General features: G+C 47.1%; 1 protein-coding gene across 9 annotated transcripts in view; it reads left to right on the forward strand.

Moving 5' to 3' along the window:
* LOC143766305 (uncharacterized) overlaps positions 1-15,960 on the forward strand; it is a 272,862-nt gene that overhangs the window by 77,933 nt on the left and 178,969 nt on the right. The window lies entirely within an intron of this gene.

Raw genomic sequence — 15,960 nt, forward strand, 5'->3', positions numbered from 1 at the left:
CAACTAGCCGGAATATTTCATAATGACAAGCTGGACAAAGAGACATAAATTGAACTGAACAGAAGGTCATAAGCAGGGAAACACCCAAAAAGTAGCAGACTTATCTTAAGCTGAAAATGGACTGGCCAACAGAGAACTTCCAGGAAAGGACTGAATCCACAGGAAATACATTGACAGCTGGCATCCACTAAAGTCAAAAGCCCAGTTAAATAACAAGGCCAGGAAACCGATTAGTGAACGCAGCTGCTAAGTTCCACTTGAAACCACCAGAGGGAGCCCAAGAGCAGAATTCCCAAAAATACCATTCGCAACCACAGGATGGAGCCCAAGAACGGAATTCACAACAGTACCCCCCCCCCCCCCCTTGAGGAGGGGTCACCGAACCCTCACCAGAGCCCTCAGGCCGATCGGGACGAGCCAAATGAAAAGCACGAACCAAATCGGCAGCATGGACATTGGAGGCAAAAACCCAAGAGTTATCCTCCTGGCCATAACCTTTCCACTTGACCAGATACTGAAGTTTCCACCTTGAAAGACGAGAATCCAATATCTTCTCCACCACATATTCCAGCTCCCCCTCAACCAACACCGGAGCAGGAGGGTCAACGGAGGGAACCATGGGCACCACATATCTCCGCAACAAAGATCTATGGAACACATTATGAATGGAAAATGAAGCTGGAAGGGCCAAACGAAAAGACACCGGATTGATAATTTCCGAAATCCTATAAGGACCAATAAAATGAGGTTTAAACTTAGGGGAAGAGACCTTCATAGGAACATGACGAGAAGACAACCAGACCAAATCCCCAACCCGAAACCGGGGACCAACGCACCGACGGCGGTTAGCAAAACGTTGAGCCTTTTCCTGAGACAATGTTAAATTGTCCACCACATGAGTCCAAATCCGCTGCAACCTGTCCACCACAGAATCCACCCCAGGACAGTCCGAAGGCTCAACCTGCCCTGAAGAAAAACGAGGATGAAAACTGAAATTGCAAAAAAAAGGCGAAACCAAAGTAGCCGAACTAGCCCGATTATTAAGGGCAAACTCGGCCAACGGCAAGAAGGTAACCCAATCATCCTGATCAGCAGACACAAAGCATCTCAAGTAGGTTTCCAAGGTCTGATTGGTTCGCTCCATCTGTCCATTTGTCTGAGGGTGAAATGCCGAAGAAAAAGACAAATTAATTCCCATTCTGCCACAAAAGGACCGCCAAAACCTAGAAACAAACTGGGTACCTCTGTCAGACACAATATTCTCCGGAATACCATGCAAACGAACCACATGCTGGAAAAACAAAGGAACCAAATCAGAGGAGGAAGGCAACTTAGGCAAAGGTACCAAATGGACCTTTTTAGAAAACTGGTCACAAACCACCCAGATGACAGACATCTTCTGAGAAACAGGAAGATCGGAAATAAAATCCATGGAAATATTCGTCCAGGGCCTCTCAGGGATAGGAAAGGGCAAAAGCAACCCACTAGCACGAGAACAGCAGGGCTTAGCCCGGGCACAAATCCCACAGGACTGCACGAAGGAACGCACATCCCGTGACAAAGAAGGCCACCAAATGGACCTGGCAACCAAATCTCTGGTTCCAAAGATACCAGGATGACCAGCCAACACCGAACAATGGATCTCAGAAATCACCTTATTAGTCCATCTATCCGGAACAAACAATTTCCCCACAGGACAGCGGTCGGGTCTATCAGCCTGAAACTCCTGAAGCACCCGCCGCAAATCAGGGGAGATAGCAGAAAGAATCACCCCTTCCTTGAGAATACCAGCCGGCTCACGGACTCCAGGAGAATCAGGCAAAAAACTCCTAGACAAGGCATCAGCTTTCACATTCTTAGATCCCGGAAGATACGAGACCACAAAATCAAAACGGGAGAAAAACAAAGACCACCGAGCCTGTCTAGGATTCAAGCGCTTGGCCGACTCAAGGTAAATCAGATTCTTACGGTCGGTCAAGACCACAACACGATGCTTGGCTCCCTCAAGCCAATGTCGCCACTCCTAGAATGCCCACTTCATAGCCAACAACTCCCGATTGCCGACATCATAATTACGCTCAGCAGGCGAAAACTTTCTGGAGAAGAAAGCACACGGCTTCAACACAGAGCCATCAGAGCTTCTCTGAGACAGAACAGCTCCTGCCCCAATCTCAGAAGCGTCAACCTCAACCTGAAAAGGGAGAGAAACATCTGGCTGACGCAACACAGGGGCAGAAGTAAAACGACGCTTAAGCTCATGAAAGGCCTCCACAGCCGCAGAGGACCAATTCACCACATCTGCACCTTTCTTGGTCAAATCGGTCAGAGGTTTAACCACAGTAGAAAAATTAGCAATGAAGCGGCGATAAAAATTAGCAAAGCCCAAAAATTTCTGAAGGCTCTTCACAGATATGGGTTGAGTCCAATCATAAATAGCCTGGACCTTTAACAGGGTCCATTTCAATAGCCGAGGGAGAAAAAATGAACCCCAGAAAAGAAACCTTCTGAACTCCAAAAAGGCACTTAGACCCCTTCACAAACAGTGTATTAGCACGAAGAATCTGAAATACCATCCTGACCTGCTTCACATGAGTCTCCCAATCATCGGAAAAATCCAAAATATCATCCAAATATACAATCATAAATTTATCCAAATACTCCCGGAAAATATCATGCATAAAGGACTGAAACACAGATGGAGCATTAGAGAGCCCGAAAGGCATCACAAGATATTCAAAATGGCCTTCGGGCGTATTAAGTGCTGTTTTCCATTCATCACCCTGTTTGATGCGGACCAGATTATACGCCCCTCGAAGGTCAATCTTGGTAAACCAGCTAGCCCCTTTGATCCGAGCAAACAAATCAGAGAGCAAAGGCAAAGGGTACTGGAATTTGACCGTGATCTTATTGAGAAGGTGATAATCTATACAGGGCCTCAAGGAGCCATCCTTCTTGGCAACAAAAAAGAACCCCGCTCCCAACGGTGACGAAGACGGGCGAATATGCCCCTTCTCCAAGGACTCTTTTACATAAGTCCGCATAGCGGTATGCTCTGGCACAGACAGATTGAAAAGTCGACCCTTAGGGAACTTACAGCCAGGAATCAAATTAATAGCGCAATCACAGTCCCTATGAGGAGGCAGAGGACTGGATTTAGGCTCCTCAAATATATCCTGGAAATCTGACAAAAACTCAGGAACTTCAGAAGAAGGGGACGAGGAAATTGACATCAGAGGAATGTCACTATGTATCCCCTGACAACCCCAACTAGTCACGGACATAGATTTCCAATCCAGCACTGGATTATGTACCTGTAACCATGGAAACCCCAGCACAACCACATCATGCAAATTATGCAACACCAAAAAGCGAATATTTTCCTGATGTGCTGGAGCCATGTTCATGGCTAACTGTGTCCAGTACTGAGGTTTATTCTTGGCCAATGGCGTAGCATCAATCCTCCTCAAGGGAATAGGACTCTGCAACGGCTCCAAGGAAAAACCACAGCGCTTGGCAAATTCCAGGTCCATTAAGTTCAGGGCAGCGCCAGAATCCACAAATGCCATTACAGAAAAGGACGACAATGAGCAAATCAGGGTAATAGACAAGAGAAATTTAGGCTGTACAGTACTGATGGTAACCGACTTAGCAACCCTCTTAGTTCGCTTTGGGCAGTCAGAGATAGCATGAGTAGCGTCACCACAGTGAAAACACAGCCCATTCTGACGTCTGAACTCCTGCCGTTCTTAAATCGTCAAAACTCTATCGCATTGCATAGGCTCAGAACTCTGCCCAGAAGACACCGCCATATGGTGCACCTCCTTACGTTCACGTAAGCGCCAATCAATCTGAATGGCCAGAGACATTGATTCGTTCAAACCAGCAGGCGTGGGAAACCCCACCATAACATCTTTAAGAGCTTCAGAAAGACCCTTTCTGAAAATAGCCGCCAGGGCATCCTCATTCCATTTTGTAAGCACAGACCACTTTCTAAATTTCTGACAATATATCTCTACTGCTTCCTGACCCTGACACAGACCAAGCAAAATTTTTTCTGTCTGATCCACAGAATTGGGTTCGTCATAAAGCAGTCCAAGTGCTTGAAAAAACGAATCTATTGAGCAATGCAGTATTCCCTGGCTCAAGGGAGAATGCCCAGTCCTGCGGGTCGCCACGCAACAGAGAAATTATAATCTTCACCTGCTGAATGGGGTCACCAGAGGAACGGGGTCTCAGAGCAAAAAATAATCTGCAATTATTTTTAAAATTCAAAAACCTAGATCTATCCCCAGAAAACAAATCAGGAATAGGAATTCTAGGCTCAGAAACAGGAGTTTGAACAACATAGTCTTGGATACTCTGTACCCTTGCAGCGAGATGATCAACACGCGCAGACAGACCATGAACCTCCATATCAGTACCAAGCTCCTGCACCATCCAAAAATCAAGGGGAAAAAAAAAGACAAAACAGGCAACAAGAAAAAAAAAACTATGACTCAGAACTTTCTCTTCCCTCTTTTGAGATGCATTTAACACATTGTGGGCCAGCTGTACTGTTATGACCTGATGGGTACGGAGCGGTACTGAGATGACCTGGTGGGCAAAACCAATCATGGACTCGCTACGGAGCAGCACTGAAATGACCTGGTGGGTAAAACAAAAATAGGACTAGCTCTGAGGAGGTGGTAACTTTACTGACCGCAATCCCTACTCCTAACACCAACACTAGAAATAGCCGTGGAGCGTACCTAACTCTGCCTAGACGCCTCTGCACAGCCTAAGAACTAGCTACCCGTGAAGATGGAAACCGAAAGCTATCTCGCCTCAGAGAAACCCCCAAAGGAAGATAGCCCCCCACAAATATTGACGGTGAGTGGAGAGGGAAATGACACTCAGAAATGAAACTAGATTTTTTAGCAAAGGAGGCCAATACTATTTAAGTAGACAGAGAAAGAAAAGGTTGCTGTGCGGTCAGTATAAAAACTAAAAGTCCACGCAGAGTTTACAAAAATAACCACCACACCGACTCACGGTGTGGAGGGGCAAATCTGCGACCCCAGAGCTTCCAACTAGCCGGAATATTTCATAATGACAAGCTGGACAAAAGAGACATAAATTGAACTGAACAGAAGGTCATAAGCAGGGAAACACCCAAAAAGTAGCAGACTTATCTTAAGCTGAAAATGGACTGGCCAACAGAGAACTTCCAGGAAAGGACTGAATCCACAGGAAATACATTGACAGCTGGCATCCACTAAAGTCAAAAGCCCAGTTAAATAACAAGGCCAGGAAACCGATTAGTGAACGCAGCTGCTAAGTTCCACTTGAAACCACCAGAGGGAGCCCAAGAGCAGAATTCCCAAAAATACCATTCGCAACCACAGGATGGAGCCCAAGAACGGAATTCACAACATAGGCGGTTCCTGTACCCGCGGCTTCCTCATACTGGCCTCAGTTCTTTATACGGTATCTCCGGAACGTGGCTCTGCTCCGCAGTGCAAGCAGGAAAGAAGTCGGTATGTTCTGGCTCGGTCACCTGTTCAAAGCTAGGCCGCACGCACGCAGCAGTCACTAGTTTCACTTGTGAGTCACCTCCCGGCACGGGGAACATCGGGAAAGTAGCTGTCTCATGTCTGCAAGCAGTGGACACAATTACAGGGGTTGCGCTAGGTGGGGCTACGCTTACAAGCTGCTCCGCTATATAGGCCTGCACCTCACCCAGCTGCGCACGCTGTCTTCCCACCAGAACTCCTGTCTTTTTCCAGTGCGCAGCTCTTTTTATATCTGACCTGCACCCTGCTGACAACTGTAAAGGTCGGTCCGGGCCAGAAAGCTCTCCCCCATGCAACAATGGTGACAGTTCCGGAACCGGCGCAAGAGAGGTACCCCCAGTCCGGTTCATCTTCTTACAGTCCTATCACATATAGGGCTTGCAGAGTACACAGTGGCTTTCGGCATAGTACTATCACATATAGGGGTTGTAGAGTACACACAGTGGCTTTCGGCACAGTACTGTAACATATGGGACTTGCAGAGTACACACAGCGGCCTTCGGCACAGTACTATCATATATAGGGTTTACAGAGTACACACAGCGGCTTTCTGCACAGTACTATTATATATAGAGCTTGCAGAGTACACACAGTGGCTTTCGGCACAGTACTATCACATATGGGGCTTGCAGAGTACACACAGCGGCCTTCGGCACAGTACTATCATATATAGGGTTTACAGAGTACACACAGCGGCTTTCGGCACAGTACTATCACATATACGGATTGCAGAGTGCACACAGTGGATTCCGGCACAGTACTATCATGTATAAGCCTTGCAGAGTACTCACAGCGTATATCCAGCAGTGTTGCTGTCTTAGGCCGGGGTCACACTTGTGAGTGTGATGCGAGAAACTCGCGCATCAATTCCCAGCACTGCCGCCGACACTTGGGACCGGACTGTGTGGCTGCATGCATTTCTACGCAGCTGCACGCTCAAGTCCCGAGTGCCAGCGGCAGTGCTGGGTATTGATGCGAGAGACTCGTGCGAGTTTCTCGCATTGAACTCATAAGTGTGACACCGGCCTTACAAATCTCTTCTTTCAAGACGTTCAATATTTCCCGTCTAGGAAGTCGCCATGGCCCAAGTGAAATGAGCCTTTAAACATTGCCACTTGATAAGTGGGCTAAAGAGATGGCTTCCCTAATCCACTTGGCAATTGTGGGTTTAGAGGCCATAAGCTCCTTTCTAGAACCCTGGAAGGACACAAATAATACTTTATCCTTTCTCCAGTTTGCCATAGCGGATAGGTATCTGATTACACATCTAACATCCAAAGTATAAAGGCTTTCCTTCTGGTTCCTTGGATTAGAAAAAATAGAATTAGTCTTACCGGTAATTCGGTTTCTAGGAACCTTCCACGACAGCAGTATCGGAGGATGTCTCCCCGCCCTAATAGGGGACAGGAAACCAAGAGGTTAAATACCCCTCCCCTTCCTGCAACCACCAGTGTTTTTTCTGGACACAGTAGCATGTATAGTTACCACTTAAGTGCAGGAATCATCCAATAAGAATATCAGATAGGGAGGGAAATTAGTGCTGTCGTGGAAGGTTCCTAGAAACCGAATTACCGGTAAGACTAATTCTATTTTCTCCAGTCACCTTCCACGACAGCAGTATCGGAGTGATACCAACAGCTAATTTCTTTAGGGAGGGACAACTGCCTGCAGAATGCGTCTGCCAAACGATAGGTCCCTATTGAAATTTAGCCTGTAATGCCTGGTGAATGTATGGAGTGACGACCAGGTGGCGGCTCTGCATATCAGACGATGCGTTCCCCCTCTCTGCCCAGGAAGTTGAGACTGAACGGGTGGAGTGAGCTTTCAGCGATGCCAGGGGTGCAAGCTTCTGGGATGAATATGCAAGACAAATGGCTTGTTTGATCCAGTTAGCGATCGTACTTTTAGCTGCTTTTTTGCCTTTATTTTGTCCTGTGAACTGGACGAATAGGTTTTGGTCTATCCTCCAGCCTTCCATTTGTTGCAGATAGAAGAGGACCACTCTGCGAACGTCCAGAGTGTGAAAGGCTTCTTCCTTTGGATTAGAGGGATTTGGACAGAATGACGGTAGGACAATATCCTGACTTCTGTGGAAGTCCGAGATCACCTTAGGCATAAAGGAAGGGTCTAGCTTAAGGATTATGCTATCCATTTTAACGGTTAAGTATGGTTCCTGTACTGACAAGGCTTGTAGCTCTCCTATACGCCTAGCGGTAGTAATTGCTACTAGGAAGACAGTCTTGAGGGTCAGGATTTTTAGGCTGATGGTTGATAAGGGTTCAAAGGGGTCCCCGGTCAGATTATTTAGGACAAGGTTCAAATCCCAAGGAGGGGTTTGGATACGGAGCCTAGGGCGAATCCTAGTTGCAGATGTCATGAAACGTCTAACCCAATGGTGACCTGCTAAATCCAGACCTGTTAAAACCTTTAGGGTGCTAGGCCAGAGCCCTAACTCCAGTCCCTTCTGGAGAAATTCCAAGATTTGTGCAATATTGGGATGGAATGGATTGGGTTTGTTTGGGAAACAGCGGGATGACATTTTTTTCCAAACCTTGCCATAGATGGCGTTAGTTATTGGTTTCCTTCTTTTTTGTAGGGTTTGAATCACGTCATCTGAGAGACTTCTGGCTCTCAGAATCTCGGCCTCAGTAACCAGGCCGCCAGTTTCAGTCTGGGTGTAGCAGGGGCCCCTGCTGAAGAAGGTCGACTATCTGAGGTAGAAGTATCGGGCCTTCCAGAGATATGTCTGTTAACGTGCCGTACCAACTTCTTCCTGGCCACATTGGTGCTACCAGAATCGTTGTGACTCGGTCTGCCCAGATCTTTTGTAGCGTTGCTGGTAACATAGGAATCGGCGGGAAGGCGTATGCCAGAGCAAACTTCCAAGGATGGGAGAAGGCATCCAGTCCCTGTGCCTCGCTTGAGGGGTTGAGGGAGAATAAAGTGCTCGATTTTGCATTCAGACTGTTGGCAAACAGATCCACGTTGGGACTTCCCCATCTCCAAATCAAGGATAGGAATACCTTTAGGTTTGGAGACCATTCTCCAGGATGGAAATCTCTCCTGCTGTGGAAGTCCTCCTGGACATTGTCTGATCCCTTTATGTGCACTGCCGTGATGGACAGGAGGTGTTTTTCTGCCCAGGAAAATATCCTTGCAGCGGTTAACTTCAGGTTGGTGTATTTCGTGCCTCCCTGGTGCCGGAGGTAGGCCACGGTAGTCGTGTTGTCGGACATTACACGTACATGGTGACCCTGGATGAGGATAGATGCTGCTTTTAGTGCCTCCTCCACCGCTTTCAGTTCCCTTAGATTTGTGGAGCTGGACCTGATGTTTGGGGGCCACAGCCCTTGGAAGTGGGTATCTTCTATTATGGCGCCCCAACCTCTCTGGCTTGCATCTGTTGTGAGCACCTTCAGAGGAATTTGGTCCCAGCTGACTCCTCGCTGAAGGTTCTGGGAGTTCAGCCACCACGAGAGGGAGGATGTTATGTGAGTGGGAAGAGGAATCCTCCTGGTTAATGCATTCTGGCATCCTTTTGAATGCATCAGGATGTGGGACTGAAGGACTCTTGTGTGGGCCTGGGCCCAGGAGACTGCTTGGATGCAAGACGTCAATGAACCCAGGATTGACATTGAGTCTGTTAATGTCTGAGTCCTCTGACTTCTGAACCTGGAGATCCTGTGAACGAGATTGACTTGACGGTCCCTGGGTAAGAAGGACATTCTTTCGAATCCAGAAGAACTAGGAATTTTTTCCTCGAAGATGGATGGAGGTCCGACTTCTCCAAGTTCGGAATCCACCCCAGAGATCTCAGGATATCCAGGACCTTCGTCACATCCTGATTCAAACGAGGAATGGATGGAGCGATAATAAGAAAATTGTCTAGGTACGGGATGATATGGATCCCTTGTTGTTGGATGAAGATCACTGCTTCTGACATGATCTTGGTAAAGACCCGTGGAGCTGACGAGACTCCGAATGGAAGGACATTGAATTGATAATGGCTGACTCGATGGTTTTGGGTCACTGCAAATCTGAGGAACTTCCTGTGGTTGGGATGTATCGACACATGATAGTATGCGTCCCTCAGACCTAACGTAGCCATTACCCAATCAGCGGGATTGCTGATCTGATTGATTCCATTTTGAATCTTCGATATTTGATCACCTGATTTAGGGGTTTCAGGTTTATGATAACCCGGTGTTTCCCAGAGGGCTTTTTTTACCAAAAATAGGTGAGAATAGTGACCCTCCCCCATTTCCTGATGGAGTACCCAGGAGATTACCCCCGCCTGAAGCAGACCAAGAATATCTGCATTTAGGGATTCTTGAAGGTGTGGAGACTGTAGGGAGGTAATTGTTAAACGGTGAGGAGGAGGACTCTCGAATTCTAACCTCAGGCCTTCCTGTATGGTACGCAAGACCCACTGATTTGTGGTGATGGCCTGCTATTGGGAGAGAAAACCTGAGAGTCGGCCCCCGACCGGAGAGCAGTCATTGGTTCTCAGGGGGGGGAACCTATAAACCTACATCTAATCCGTAGCCAACACGGAAAAAATACCCCCTAATGGCTAATACATGTATACCGAGAAAAAAGGGTTTGCTAGACAGGAGCAACGCAGTCTATGATCAGATAATCGATGGGCGACCTCATGGAGGCCAACATTAATAATATATCCTAAAACAGACTGCCAAGACGGGGGTATATATTAACCCCTTACTGACCTCGGACGGGATAGTACGTCCGAGGTCAGCTCCCCGGCTTTGATGCAGGGCTCCGCGGTGAGCCCGCATCAAAGCCGGGACATGTCAGCTGTTTTGAACAGCTGACATGTGCCCGCAATAGCGGCGGGTGAAATCGCGATTCACCCGCCGCTATTAACTAGTTAAATGCCGCTGTCAAACGCAGACAGCGGCATTTAACCACCGCATCTGGCCGGGCGGCCGGATATGAGCGCATCGCCGATCCCCGTCACATGATCGGAGGTCGGAGATGTTTCTCCATTGTAACCATAGAGGTCCTTGAGACCTCTATGGTTACAGATCCCCGGCAGCTGTGAGCGCCACCCTGTGGTCGGCGCTCACAGCACACCTGATTTTCTGCTACATAGCAGCAAACAGCAGATCGCTGCTATGTAGCAGAGCCGATCGTGCTGTGCCTGCTTCTAGCCTCCCATGGAGGCTATTGAAGCATGGCAAAAGTAAAAAAAAAAAAGTAAAAAAAAATGTGAAAAAAATAAAAAAAATATAAAAGTTTAAATCGCCCCCCTTTCGCCCCAATCAAAATAAATCAATAAAAAAAAAATCAAACCTACACATATTTGGTATCGCCACGTTCAGAATCGCCCGATCTATCAATAAAATAAAGCATTAACCTGATCGCTAAACGGCGTAACGAGAAAAAAATTGAAACGCCAGAATTACGTTTTTTTGGTCGCCGCGACATTGCATTAAAATGCAATAACGGGCGATCAAAAGAACGTATCTGCACCTAATTGGAATAATTAAAAACGCCAGCTCGGCACGCAAAAAATAAGCCCTCTACCGACCCCAGATCATGAAAAATGGAGACGCTACGAGTATCGGAAAATGGCGCAATTTTTTTATTTTTTTTTTTAGCAAAGTTTGGAATTTTTTTTCACCACTTAGGTAAAAAATAACCTAGACATGTTAGGTGTCTATGAACTCGTACTGACCTGGAAAATCATAATGGCAGGTCAGTTTTAGCATTTAGTGAACCTAGCAAAAAAGCCAAACAAAAACCAAGTGTCCCACACATATTATGCTACTTCATTTGATATTGGATAATTGAGCCGTTTCACTGCTGTTAGCCACTTAGATCAGCATTTGCTTTTTTGCAGCCATGTGCCAATAGTAGTAACAGGTGAATCTGAGTGTATAGCGGCATAGCTGGCAGCCTGTAGCCCATTTTGGGTCGGACTGTGGACTAGTGGGAGATTAAAAATATTTTAAGGCTTTTTTGACCAGTATTTAACCACCTGTTACTATATTGTATTTACCACTAACCGGATACAACATTAGTAGTTAGCCTCTCTTAATAACTGTGTGCGGCCGTGTCTTTTGAGACGTGTATATATATTTTTTCTTTTCTGACACCAATTTTTGCCATCTGTTTTGGTGCCAGAATCTTTTTAGCTGCTCTTTATCCATTTACATTGCTTTTTGCACTTTGTCCCTATTTTGTATATTATACATGTTTAATAAAATAAATTGTTCTTAATATATACCCCCGTCTTGGCAGTCTGTTTTAGGATATATTATTAATGTGGGCCTCCATGAGGTCGCCCATCGATTATCTGATCATAGACTGCGTTGCTCCTGTCGAGCAAACCCTTTTTTCTCGGTATAATTGTTTCTCAGGGGTCTGCTGGGGTTGGGGGACAAGGATATTCCTGGCTTTACCCCTTTGGGGTAGCTCCACCGACCCGATTTACCTTTACCCCTGTAATCTCTCTGGGGTGCTTGCTCACGGGAGGGACGAAAAAAGCGTTTCCTAGAGCTTCTCTGCTCCGGAAGAGCCTTCTTTTTATCTGTAGCCTTGTCTAAGATGTCATCGAGGGCTGGTCCGAACATATAATGGCCCTGAAAGGGAATACCACATAACTTCTAAATCCAAACTATGTCACCTCCCTAGGATTTAAGCCATAGAGCTCTCCTAGCGGAATTGGAGAGAACTGCAGACCTAGCGGCTACCCGTACAGATTCAGCAGAAGCATCGGCAAGGAACCCCCTTTGCCTTCTGAAGAAGTGGTAGGGAGTTTAGAATCTCTTCCCTTGATGTCCCCTGAGAAAGGTGATTTTCCAAGGTACGCAACCAGAGAAATAGGGATCTGGCAACACCTGTTGAGGCCACATTCGTTTTCAGTAGATTAGTAGATGTGTCCCAGGATTTCCTTAGTAAGCTCTCGATTTTCCGATCCATAGGATCTTTGAGCTGAGAGGAATCCTCGAAGGGTAGAGCCGTTTTTTTGGTTACCTTGGACACCTGTACATCTACTTTAGGCATTTCCCATAGAGAACAGTCCCCATCAAGAGGGAAACGATTCTTTAATTCTGATGGGACACTCAAACCTTTCTCAGGTAGCCAAAAAAGTGAAAAAAGCATGTATGCAGAGCAGCACAACTTAGTGTATAGGGAAGCAAACGAAGTACGTGCTTAAACAGCTGAAATCCTGACTGCTGATCACGGGTGCTCGCATGAAACATAGAGTATGGAACAATCCTTTTTGTAGAAAAAATGCGGCAGCACTCACCGATCCTGGAGTGATCAAAGTCCTTTATTCAAACATGTGACAAAGCATCTTCACGGCTCGGGGGTGTGCAGTGAGAACAGGAGTGTGCAGGGACCGACGACGACGACCGTTTCGCGCTGTACGGGTCCAACCTTTCTCAGGTAGGCCCCACTCATGAAGGACAAGATTTTCACTATTTTCGTGTATAGGGAACCCCTTCGGGGTCCTAGGTTTTAACCCCCCAAACATATCATCCTGAACGGAGTGGCTCGCTACTTCCTCCTCCACCCCCATGGTGCCCCTCACCATGGAAATTAGCTCTTCCATATCTTCGGAAGAGAAGAGATATTTTTTATTATCAGATTTGGGGGTGGAAGTAGAACCCTCATTTTCCCAAATGTCCTCTGAACCCGAGGTATGGATTTCGCCCGAGTCAGAGTCAGAATCAATAGGAGCAGTCTTCCTTTTCTTAGGAGGAGGGGGCTGGGGTGTCGGGGCCTGAGACAGGGCCGCCATAGAGGACTGAACCTCCTGTTTGATGAGGGTTCTGATGCTGTCCAGAAGAGAGGGCTGTTCACTACGCAGCACTTCATCCGTGCATGGTTGGCAGAGCTTTTTCTTATAAGTGGAGGGAAGCTTGGACGCACATGCACCACACTTGCGGCTGGGCATCTTATCCTTTCTAGGGGCAGGGACCTTGTCTCCCTAAATCGAGAGAGAAAGGTGGACTAAGTCACTTCATAATTAACTGGACAGCAAGGGACCTTATCCACTACTTACAGTAGGAGGGTGAACACTGGGCTCTGCTGAAGCAGAGTGCAGGGGTTTGTCACCGTCCATAAGGTCAGTCAGTCACCAGTCATCAGAGGGACATAGACAGATGGCCTTACCTGGAGGCTTCCCCCAGACCAGGAATATATATGTATCGAGGTCATCAGCAAGTTTAGTGCTCGTCCTCCTCCCTAGGGTCCGTAGGGGGTGATGTCAGCAAAGCACGTTCATGGCTGCTGCAGGATCAGGACGCCGGGCGGCGCGCGCGTGTGCTCCAGCGCATGGAGAAGAAACCGGAAGTTCGGGCGTGTCATTTCTGGTGTGCGCGCGCGGTCTCCGGCAGCGAGGAGGGAGGTGAGAGCCGGGGAGCTACAGAATTACCCCGATGCACTTCACCGCCCTGCTTTACCCCACGTGGGGGCGTAGGAAGGGGTGGGATAGGGGTCCCAAGTCACGCGGCGAAAGGCGGATATGGGAGCAGTCAAAGGAGGAGGAGAACGGAGCCCCTGACCTCGACTGCCCGGCATAAGAAGGTAACAGCGCTCCCGATCGCCGGCCATGGCAGCACTATCAGAGAACCTCTTCATGCCCCATAGGGGACAGGAAAAACACTGGTGGTTGCAGGAAAGGGAGGGGTATTTAACCTCTTTGTTTCCTGTCCCCTATTAGGGCGGGGAGACATCCTCCGATACTGCTGTCGTGGAAGGTGACTGGAGAAAAAAAAAATGGAGGGAAGGATGACTTCTTGTAGAGACACTACGTTAGGAAGGTACGCTGTATCTGGCTTAAAGATTACCCTGTTATCAGGTATTTGTGTAAACAATGGAGCTGTAGAAAGAACCTCAATATCACTGACTCTTCTGGCTGAAGTTAATGCTATCTATAGGGTGGTTTGCAGACTCTATGGGCTCAAATGGTACAGTGGGTGCGGAAAATATTCACACCCCTTTAAAATTTTCACTTTTTGCTTCATTGCAGCCATTTGGTAAATTCAAAAAAAGTTCATTTTTTTTCATTAATGTACACTCTACACCCCATCTTGACTGAAAAAAACAGAAATGTAGTAATTTTTGCAAATTAAATAAGAAAAACTGAAATATCACATGGTCAGAAGTATTCAGACCCTTTGCTTAGTGTTGAGTAGAAGCTCCCTTTTGAGCTAGTACAGCTATGAGTCTTCTGGAGAATGATGCAACAAGTTTTTTACACCTGGATTGGGGATCCTCTGCCATTCTTCCTTGCAGATCCTCTCCAGTTCCGTCAGGTTGGATGATGAACGTTGGTGGACAGTCATTTTCAGGTCTCTCCAGAGATGCTCAATTGGGTGTAGGTCAGGGCTCTGGTTAGGCCAGTCAAGAATGGTCACAGAGTTGTTTTGAAGCCACTCCTTTGTTATTTTAGCTGTATGCTTAGGGTCCTTGTCTTGTTGGAAGGTGAACCTTCGGCCAAGTCTGAGGTCCAGAGCACTATGGAAGAGGTTTTCATCCAGGATATCTCTTTACTTGGCCGCATTCATGTTCCCTTCAGTGGCAACCAGGCATCTTGTCCCTGCAGCTGAAAAACACCCCCATAGCATGATGCTGCCACCACCATGTGTCACTGTTGGGATTGTATTGGACAGGTGATGAGTAGGGTTGAGCGAAACGGGTCGTTCATTTTCATAAGTCGCCGACTTTTGGCAAAGTCGGCGACTCATGAAACTCGACCCGATCCCTGTGTGGTGATGGCCATGCGGTACGCGATCTAGGCGCGAAAGTCGCGTTTCGTATGACGCATTTAGCGCCATTTTTGCAGCCAATGAAGGAGCGGTAGAGTGCTGATGTAGGTGTTAGGGGGGCGTACACAAGAACAGGCATTTTTTTTTCGCGTGCATTACAGCGATGTGCAAAGTGTAAAATGAGCGTTCTGGGAGCGATGTGGAAAAGAGAGAGAGAGAGATATATTTAAAAAAGAATATTAAAAAAAATTCTTCATTGGGTTTCGTGTTTCGGCCGAAACCCGACTTTTCACGGTGGTCGGCCGATTACACTCGACTCGACTTTTAAGACAGTCGGGTTTCACAAAACCCAACTCGACCCTAAAAAACTAAAGGTCGCTCAACCCTAGTGATGAGCAGTGCCTGGTTTTCTCCACACATACCGCTTAGAATTATCACCAAAAAGGGCTATCTTTGTCTCATCAGACCAGAGAATGTTATTTTTCTTAGTCTGGGAGTCCTTCATATGTTTTTTTTTTTGTTTGTTTTTTTAGCAAACTCTATGCTGGCTTTCATATGTCTTGCACTGACGAGAGGCTTCCGTTGGGCCACTCTGTCATAAAGGCCTGACTGGTAGAGGGCTGCAGTGATAGTTGACTTTGTGGAATTTTGTCCCATCTCTCTAC

Source organism: Ranitomeya variabilis, chromosome 4, assembly GCF_051348905.1.
Source record: "Ranitomeya variabilis isolate aRanVar5 chromosome 4, aRanVar5.hap1, whole genome shotgun sequence".
NCBI lineage: Eukaryota > Metazoa > Chordata > Amphibia > Anura > Dendrobatidae > Ranitomeya > Ranitomeya variabilis.